Here is a 10,075-nt window from a genome sequence, read left to right as displayed (position 1 = left end):
TCCCTGCTCACGCGTTTCTCTCTCCTGACCCACTTCTTCCAGGTTCGAGAACTCTCCCTGCGGGGTGGGGAAAGAAAGAAAGCAAGCAAGCAAGAAAAACTGTGGGATGCTTGAAGGCAAATCCCATTTGTTTGAGAACCCAGCAGATCCAAACTGCCTGGGGCCTGGATGAGGGATTTCACTGGGGTGTTCTGAGCTCTAAGGTCCCCATGGGACTGCGGAGGGGCCTCTCCTCTTGTCCCTTGGGGCCTCCATTCCCAGATGTCCCAAACAGATCTCTTTGGAACAGTGTTGGTTTCAGCTGCATAGAGGCTTCTGTTGCTGCAAAGGAAACACCTGAGAATCTCCACCTGGGCTCAAGCCAGGATCTGGTCTGGAAGGAAATGAATCCCTGGGACGGAACTGCTGGCTTAAGGGCGCTGAGAGACTCAGAGACCCAGCACCCAGGTCAGTCCCTGTGCCCGGCGTTCGCTGTCTCCCAGGTGGTCTCACCTGACTTTGGGGGACATGCCGGCCCAAATCAGGCTGCCTGGGCCACCTCACCCTCATGGTGTTTGGCTGGAGAGCAGACCACCCACTACCCACCTGGAAACTTGTCCCCAGGTGTCTTGGAGACGGGCAATGGCAGGGCTCTGCAGGGCAGAAAGGATTGTGTGGAGGGAACAGAAGTTCCCGAGGCCTCGACACTCCTGGGGAAGCGAAGAGATGGAGCCGTGAGGGGGAGCTGAAGCTCTGCTGCCTCTGGTTTCTGTCCCCTCACGGACTTCCCCTGTCCTGGAGGAGACACATGCCCAGGGAAGCCAGGGAGGGCACACCTGCCACCCGATGAGTAACACTGCCAGGCACAAGGATTTGTAGCTCAACACAAGGGAGGAAGTGAGCTTGTCCCCACTGGGACCTCAAGTCAAGGTCAACGTGGCCCTGGCATGAGGGTCAAGGGACAGTCCAGGGACTAAGACCCCAGACTTCAATCCTGAGAGCTGAGAAACAAGAGGCAATTCCCACGCATCCAGACAGAGCGTGCCAAGGCTTACCTCAGCCACCCTGATCCACAGCTCAACCACCCTGGCCCTGTCCCGCGCTGTCATGCTGGGGTCCCCAAGGCAGGTGACGAGGATGCAATTGGCCACGGTGTTGTCGTGCATCACACTGTCACGGACAGTGGGTGCCAGGTACTCTCGTTCCCTGTTGTCGCACTCGGACCAGATGGAGCCGAGGCAGTGGGCGGGCACCAACGTCTTGAACAGCTCCTGCAGAAGATTCGGAGTGTCACCCGGTCCTGCCGCACCCCAGCTCGGCGTCCACATTCCCCCATAGGCCCAGCAGGCTGAGATCAGAACTGGAGCTCAGGAAGCAGAGCATGTGGCCTGAGGCTTGTGGGAGTCCCTGGGTTTTGTCTGTGTCCACTGAATGCACCCAGTCCAGGATGACCCCGGACACAGTACTGTGGGGAAGGGAGGGGACATTTGCTCCCAGCCCCGTCTCACTTCCTCCAAGCTCCAGAAGGCAGCCCACACATGCCCACCAGAAGGGCCATCATCCACCCATCCCAGTGCCCCTGAGGTCCCACTCCCCATTCCCATGCACATTCCCCCTGAGGCAGGGACAACCCCCGGCTTTGTTTGACTGTCTCCACTGGAGTCAATACACATCACCTTCCTGCTAAGTGCTGAGGCTGTCCGGGCCACCTGCACAGATGGGGGATCCACCCAAGGACCTGGCAGCACTTCAGTGAGTGCCCATCCCCCACCAAAGGGCCAGACTCTGCCCACCTTCCACTCTCTCCCACCTCATTCACCGGCACAGCCACCCTGTACAGCAGGTGCTCTGAGTGTCCATCTCTACTGTCCTCTGTTCTCTAGGGGACAGTGAAGGCTTGGGGAGAAAGAAAGCTGCCCAGGTCACAGTGTTGATAAGGGAGGGAGCAGGGATTTGGACCCAGATCATCGGAATCCCGAGCAGGGAATGGCAGGTGTGGGGCGGCTCATGGCACCGGGAAGGCAGGGGCCACCCGCCCCGTGAGCTCCTCTGCTCACCGCAGCCATCCTCGTCAGCTGCTCTGCCACCAGCTGGGGAGGGAAGTCCAAGATGTTCAGCTTCTCCTCCCGCAGCTGGTCCTCGGTGGTCACGGCCCGGGGGCAGCTGGGCTCTGGGGCTGCCTCTAATGGTGGCCCTTGCTCTGGTCCTGGAGTGGCCGACTCAGGGGCTGCTGGCTCCAGCTCTACCACACGTGGTGAGACTGGAGGTGCAGCTGGCTCCAGCCCGGGGGCTGGCACTGGCTCTGGCTTTGGAAGTGGCAGGAGCTTTGGAGCTGGCTCTGGAGCAGGATAAAGAGAAAGTTGCACCCACACACCTGACAGTTTCTGTGCCTTTCCAAAGATAGGAAGGGCTCCACTGCCTCTAAGGGAACGCTAGCCCATGAACCTCAACACAGACAGTCTTCCCAGACTCCAGTCCCCTCACCTTTCCGTTCGGCCTCAATGGCCTTGAGATGCTCCAGGTGGCCTGGCAGAAGGTAGGCATGGCCCTCCACGTGGGAGCCACCAAAGCTGATGTGCAGAGTGGCCAGCTGCAGGGTCCAAGAGGGAAACCGCAGGGGCTCCCTGCAATCCTGCCCTTGGCCCAGCCAAGTTCCCAGCAGGAAATAGATAGCACTGCGTGGAGGCAGATGGGCCAGAGAGTCAGTGGCCTGGCCTTTCCTTAAACACCGTCCTCCCAAGGCACTCTTGTTAGCATCTGCGCCCCTTTGCCAGACCCTCCCCCTCCAGAGGAGGGCCCCATCCCAGCCCTGAGCCCTGGCTGGCTGTCCTGGCTGTGGCAGGCCTGCTCATCCAGCAGGCTGAACACAGAGTCTGTGAGAGTCTCTTGTTCCCACCGATACTCTCCTCCCCAAGGGTCTGGACAGAGCCCACCCAAGCCCTGCATGAATGTGGGCCACTGGAATGAAGACTCCAGCAGATTTGGGAGCAGCTTGCTCACACACCTCCTACTATGGACCTGGCGGTGGTGCTCACAAGGTGTGGATGTGGAGAAAGGGAGGCAGGAGGGGCTGGGACTCTTCTGGGAGTGGGTCTCTTGGGGACAACGCAGCCCAGCCTCCCTTCCAATTCTCAAGGGGCCTGGGACCCATGCACAGCTCTCTTTGAGTCCAGTCCTGCCGGAGTGGAAGCCACCAGAACTCAGCCCTCCCATGGGAATCACAAGATGGGTGAGATGCAGGTTTCTCCCAGGCCTGACCCGGCCACAGCCTCCATCCTCTCCCCACACCCTGTTTGCTAGAGACAGGAGGCCCTCCTTCTCGACCCAAAGACCACTCACTTTGGGAGGTGGTCCTGTCCTCCAGCATCCCGCACGCAATGGGCCAAGCTGCCTCCATGTGTCCCAAAGGGGATGAGGGCATCGCCCGGGATGGAGGGTAGATGGGACCTGTGAATGCTGTCAAGTGTGACTGTCTGACTCTCAGATTAGAGGGGAGGGCCAGGGAGGCTGTCTGCTTCAGTCACTGAGTGACACTTAGTGTGTCCAGAAGTCCTGCTCAGAGTAGGTCCTTCATAGACATTGTTGAATGACCTCCAACCAGAACCACCCCGGGTGTCTGAGTGGGCCTGTGGCCCCTCTGTGGCCCTAGAGATCCCTAAGTGGCTACACCAAGGACAAGCACCAGGACCAGCTGGATGGCATCTCAAACTCCTTGACAGGGTGCTCTCCAGGTGCTTTTCCAAACTCAAAAAGCCACAAGCCAGTGAAGGGAGAGGAAGACTACTTTCCGTGGGGGACAGAGAAATAATCACCACCAGCAACCACAGCATGGCCCACCACCCTCTCTGCAGAGCCGGGCACCAGGGCAGCACCTGGAGGGCTGATCCCATTCATCCCTGGGAGAAGCCTAGCAAGTTCATCCTCTCCCACCCCACGTTTCAGAGGAGCCAACTCAGGCTCAGAGAGATGCGGTGACATTCCCAAGGCAAGACACACAGCTGGCAGTGGGCAGAGTCACCACTGTGCTGAGGAGGAGGCGGGAAGTCACCTGGGAAACAGCTGGTCCAGCACCTGGTGGGCTGTGCTGGAGCCTGAGTAGCTGCAGAGGGAGGTGATGACACTGCAGAGGACTCTGCTGGGGAAGGCTGGCAGCACAGTCTCTGAGAGCCTCTGCATCATGCCTGCCCGGAGGGCACGCATCCTGCAGGCCTCAGTGACAGACAGAGTGGACTCATCTTCACTCTGGGTGGGACGAGGAGGGACACAGAGTCAGGGTCACCACTGCCAACCACCAGCGTTATCAGGGTCTGCAGCTGACCCAGGAACTCCTAGCCCCTCCCAGACGTGTGCGACAGGAGAGACAGGGGTCCCAACTCAGCAAAGTTCTGGGTTCTCAAAGCACAATCTGACTTTGGTCCTGCGAAGGATTCCACATTGATCTCCCTCAAGGCCATTTGCTCGCTGAGGGACAACAGACCTCCGTCTGTGCAGAGCACCAGCCCAGTGAATCCTCAACAGACACCCCTCTCTAGAGAGGAGAACAGAGGCTTAGGCATGCCAAGTGGCTTCTCTAGGTCCTGTGGCTCAGAACTGAGAACCGCCCAAAGTGAGGGCTGAGGGACATCCCCTGTAACTGCCTGAGGCTTTATCAGACCCTGACCTGGAGGGAAATGTTATGTGGCCACCTCACCCCTCCCAGGTCTGGAAACAGTGTACAGGGCAGTGACACGTTCTGAGAATCCCTTTGACTTTCAAACACGCTGATGGTTATTTCTTTTACATTAAAGGGAGTTTGGAGACCCTTGTTATCGAGGTTTCATTTTCCAAAAAAGGCGAAATTCAAAGATACTCAGGGCCTATTGGGAAGTGACAACGACATCAACGTTTTCTCTAATCTTCCTAGGAAAATGCAAAGAGTGCCCTCCTACCCTCCTCCTATGCAGCTGGTGGGGAGGAGCGGAAGTCCAGATTCCTTTGGGAATGGGACTGTGGGACACTCATGGGGGACAGCCCTGTTAGGGTCCCAGGAGAACGGCAGTTTGAGGTTGGATTCTGGGCCGGCCCTGGTCATCTCAGGGGCCTGGGTGGGAAGACCCCTCCGTGCCCACTCTCACCTCAGAGCAGCCCTGGTTATTGATGGTGGCGCGGTGCAGCTGGTCCCTGTCCAGGGAGATGGAGTACCCGAAGCCATCCGTCAGCTCTTCCACCACCTCCTGCGTGCAGCTCTGCAAAGACAGTGCCCGAGAGCCGGGCCGGGAGGCCTGAGGGGCATGCCTCGACTTGGCCACAGGAGGAAACCCCAGCACAGATCAGGTACCGAGCAGCATCTGCATAGACCTCTAGCCAGGGAGGGAATGAGATGACACCTGGATGGCTCGGGACTAACCTATGGGTAGAGGAGCTTGGTTCCCAGCACCCACTCTCCCATCCTGCTAGCCACCACCTAGGCTGGGGACACGACACACTGCCAGGCTTCCAACACCGAGCAAATGGCTCCTGCCCAGTGTGGGTCCCCGCTCAGCACCGCCGCCCATCTCTCACTCCCCTCCGACACACAAGGAGGCTCAAATTGTTGTGCGGGTGGCATCCAGTTGTGGCCTAACCCGGTTGGCTTTCCCTGTGTTACCTGAGTGCTCCTCCTGCCAGTTGGACAGAGGCGGTGCAGGTGAGGGCCAAGCCAGTGTCTATAGTGACTGAAAAGGCTCTTTTTCTTGGCTTTCCTGAAGCCAGAGCCTCCACAACTCGGGAGACAGCAGGAGAACATCCTCTTGTCTTCAGTGTCGCCACTCAAGTGGGCTCAATAGGATGCTATGTCTAGAATGTGGGCGCCTGGAGACCAGTGTGCTAAGTTCTGTTGGGGTCTGTCTCCAAGGAAGTGAGGTCACTTCCTCAAGTTTCCCTTACCTGGGCGCCTTCTTCAATCACACCCACCGAAAACCTCTCTGGGATCTTGGCTGCTCACCCTCCTTGCCCATGTCACCTCCAGAACTGTACACAAATAGCCAGCACAGATCCCAACACAGGACCTTGAGATGGAACCAGGGTTCCAGCTTGAGGACATGCAGCTGAGTTCCGACCTCTTTTTTCCTACAAGCTCTGTGTCCTGGAAATGCCAATGGGCCTCCCAGGGCCTCCTCAATCACCCAACCTGCACAATGGGGACGAGGCCAGAAATATCTCCCTCGGGACGTCCTCAGGTGTAGAAGAGACAATAGCAACAACACCTGTGGTCTGGTTTGCATGTGTCTGATGCACACACTTAGAGATGAAAGAATGACAAGAAGGGGTGGGATGTAGTGTGGAGTACCCCTCAAAACAGGACTGGGTTCCAGCTCTGTGACCTTGAGAAAGTCACTGCCCCTCTGGGCCTCATTTCCAGGTCTGCACCTTTAAGAGGTGGAAATTAGGGGAAATTCAGATACTTCCATTCACTGGCATGAAACCTTGCAAGGTCTCCTGTTTGACTTAGAATCAGACCCAAGTGCCTCGTGTCGGCCTATGTAGTGGGCAGCCTCCACTATGGCTCCTGGTGCTCACTGTCTTCTGCTGTGCACGTCCTTGTGGAACCACAAGTGGTCAGGAACTGCCTTCTGAATAGAATGCAGCCAAGGTGATGGGATGGCCTGCAACCCAGGGTTAAGAACAAAAAGCCTGGCCCTTCCTTCTTACTCATTGGCTTTAGTCCCCTCCGTCTTTCCCTCCTTCTGTTTCCATCTCTCTCTCTCTCTGCATCTTATATCTCTGGAACTGGGGGAGCAAGTGTGCATGTTTTCAGTTGCCCTATGAAGATGTTCCATAGGAGAGAACGGAGGGAATGATTGGCCAACAGACAGGCAGGAACTCAGACTTTCAGTCCAAACAAACCCCGTCAGCATGCATGTGAGTGAACTTGGGAGCAAACCCTCCACAAGTCGAGCCGCAATATAGCCGCAGCCCCTGCTTCACAGAGACCTTGAGGCGGAGGCACCCAGCTAAGCTGTGCCCCATTCCTGGCACACAGAATTTGTGAGATGTTAAGGATTTGTATTTTCTAGGTGCAATGTCTTAGAGCAGTGTCATCAGAGAGCGACGGGAAAAGCACAGTCTGCCAGTTCCTGCCCTCTGGCCCTGCCTGTCCCCATCTACCCTCCTCTCTCTTCTCAGGCTCCTTCCAGCTACACTGCCCTCTTTCGGACATTGGTCAGACCCACTTCTTCCTGTGAGCCTCTGCGCCAGCGGTGCCTTCTCCCTGACACTCAAACTGTTCCCAGACACAAGCGGGCGTGCCTCTCATCTGGCACCCTGCTGACAGCAAATGTCACCCCTATGATGCCTTTCAGAGCCTCCCAGGCACAGGCTCCACTGTCACAGGTCTCCCACCTGCAAGGGCATCTCATGATGTCCTCCTTCTTGGTCTCATCTGGATAAAGTGAGTCCATGAAGGAGGGCTTTCTGCTTGGCGGACGAGGAGGCAGCTTCTTCTGGTTTCCTCAGGATCATGACTGTCTCTTCTGGGCTGAATGTTTCCCCTCCCAAGTCCATCGTGAAAGGAAATTCTCATTCCCTTGCTTTCAAGGGTCTGGTTTCCCCAAGAACACAGGGAGACTGGCCTCTCCCTGGAATGCGGCACCAGCCCCTACACCCAAAGCCAGAAAATTAGCACCCAGCTTGAAACACCACCAGATCCTGAAGTCAATTCCTGCTGAGGTCCCCCATCCATTTTGTAACCCCATAGTATCTCCTGATCTCACCTTTCCGCTAAGACACAGCTCCCAGCCTGCCCTTGGCTTCTTACAGGAACAGTGGGATTTCCCAGAAGCACTCCCAGCCTGGGCAAGAAATGTTTTGAAATGTTCTCTATGTATTTTCCAGGACATGGGATATGGGGAGAAGTCATTTTGGTTGTGTATGTGCAGCAGTTTTGATGCGAATAGCATCTTTTTCAGACAGAGATCAAAGAGTGGGGCTACCGGGTGTAACAAGAAAATGGATACACTGAGCCAACGTCTTCATGGTGTGAAGTCATAGGGAGCAAAGAACATGGTTAAGAGCAGAGAATATGGAGCCACAACTTATGTTCAAATTCCACCTCAATCACTTCCTAGATATTGGTAGAGGGCAAAGTACTTACCTCATTGGTGCCTCAGTTTCTTCATCTGTTGTTGGCAAGAAGGATAAGCGTACCTAATTTGTGAGGATATGGAGACTGCTAAAGGAGTTAATGTTTCAAAACACTTGCAACATCCAGCACATTGCATGCCCTGTACGCATACATTACAAATGAAATGTAAATGTTCTTCTGACGCTGTCTGTTTGCTCCAGACGGGAGACTAGGGGCTGGAAGGATGTAGACAGCACTCCCTGAGACAGGATGAATCGATGAATGAACAACCCTGTTGAAGGCATTACCAATGGCAAATCCGCCTCCCTATGGACATTCCCAAGGACAATCACACCCAAGCATCCCTCCTCCGTCCTGCATCGTCTTCTGGGATTCTATCCAGGAATCACGGGGGCTTCTTGAACCCTGGGACCCACACCCACCACAGGTTCTCTTCTGTCTGACAGCAAACCCCAGGCCTTGTCCTAATGGCTGCAGCCCACAGGCTCTGAACTCAGATCCTTTTCTTCACTTGAGGGAGACGTGTCATTCCCAGAGCTGGGCACACAGAGTGTCAGCCTTGGAGGAAATGCCTCCCTGGCCAGTGGCAGGTGGAAGAGCGCCGTGACGGAGTAGGATTTGTGGAGAGTCCTCCAGGTGTGGTCAGAAGGGGCCCAGCCAGGGCATTTGTCAGCAAGGTCTGGTTGGTGGACCTTGGTGGCAAAAGAGTGGTGGGGACAGCATGTTTTAGAGTTCCTGGCATGAGACAATCCACAGGATGGTCATGAAGTCAGAATCAGCCTAATGAGGTCCAGCGCAATGCACTGTCATTTGTTCCCTGACTGGCTCACTAATCCAGGAGTGATTTACAAGGGCGATATTCGTGTTCTACCATCTTTTCGTTGATTGGCAGGAGCTAGTATTCTTTACGAAACTTGTGTACTTTTACATAGGAAAGGATAGGTGAGTTCTGTAACAACGCTTCTTGCAAAGTTCTCGCTAATGTATTGAGTCTCTAACAGAATCCACTGCTGGGAACTTCACCAAAGATCCTGACCTTTACTCTCTGGTTTTAGATCTTCCTGGTTGGTAAATTTTCTTGACTCCTGGCTCCTTTCTTGAGGTTCGTCCACTTAGAACAATGTAGGACTGCAAGCTCTTGCCACATGAGAAGTAGTGGTTCAACTCTATGATGATGTTGGTCTTGCTTTCTAAGTGTGTGTGTGTGTGTATGTATGTGTGTATGAGACTGTTGTCTGCATCTTGCCACGTGGGTCAGATTGACTCCTTTCCTGGGAAAAATTGTCCCTAACCACTTTCTCTGGGCTTTATTTTCACGTCTTGAACAGTGCTGTCCAACAGTAGAATTTCACACTCTATCTAATGAAATTTAAACTTTTTTTAAATACTGACATTGAAAAAAGTAAAAATAAACAAGTGAAACTAATTTTTAATGGGATATTTAAACCCATTATAACCAAGATATTACCATTTGTCCAGGCAATCTATATGAAAATTAATAGTGAGATAGTTCACATTTTTTTTTTTATTGGGATCAACAAATCCATTTACATAGTCTCCGTTTGTAAGTTGAAACTTTTTACATATGTGGTTTCTGTGTCCCCCACTCAGAACCTGGGCTGACGTGTTAGAGAGGAAATAAAGCAGAACAGGCATAAGTAACGATCACTGTCAATCCAGCTCAGCACGAGCACTCACCACCGACAAAAAGGCTGTCCCTGACCAGGGAGTAGAGGCCCCTCGGGGTCACATGGTGGATCAGCTGGTTCCGCACCCAGGAATGCTGCTCTCTGTCACATGGGGTCTCTGTCACATTCTCCATCATGAGCCATGGGGTCAGGGTGGTAGGTGCAGACAGCTTCCATGCTGGAGGCTGCCCCTTCCTCCGCAGGCCCGGGGAGAGAGGAATGTGGGGACTCTAGAGAGATGTCCTGAATCCTCTGATAATGGGGGCCAGAGGGAGGGAGGAGCAAATTGGCAGTCAGTGGGAAGAGT

Source organism: Equus asinus, unplaced genomic scaffold (assembly GCF_041296235.1).
Source record: "Equus asinus isolate D_3611 breed Donkey unplaced genomic scaffold, EquAss-T2T_v2 contig_803, whole genome shotgun sequence".
Taxonomy (NCBI): Eukaryota; Metazoa; Chordata; class Mammalia; order Perissodactyla; family Equidae; genus Equus; species Equus asinus.
Note: the sequence above shows the minus strand (reverse complement) of the source record.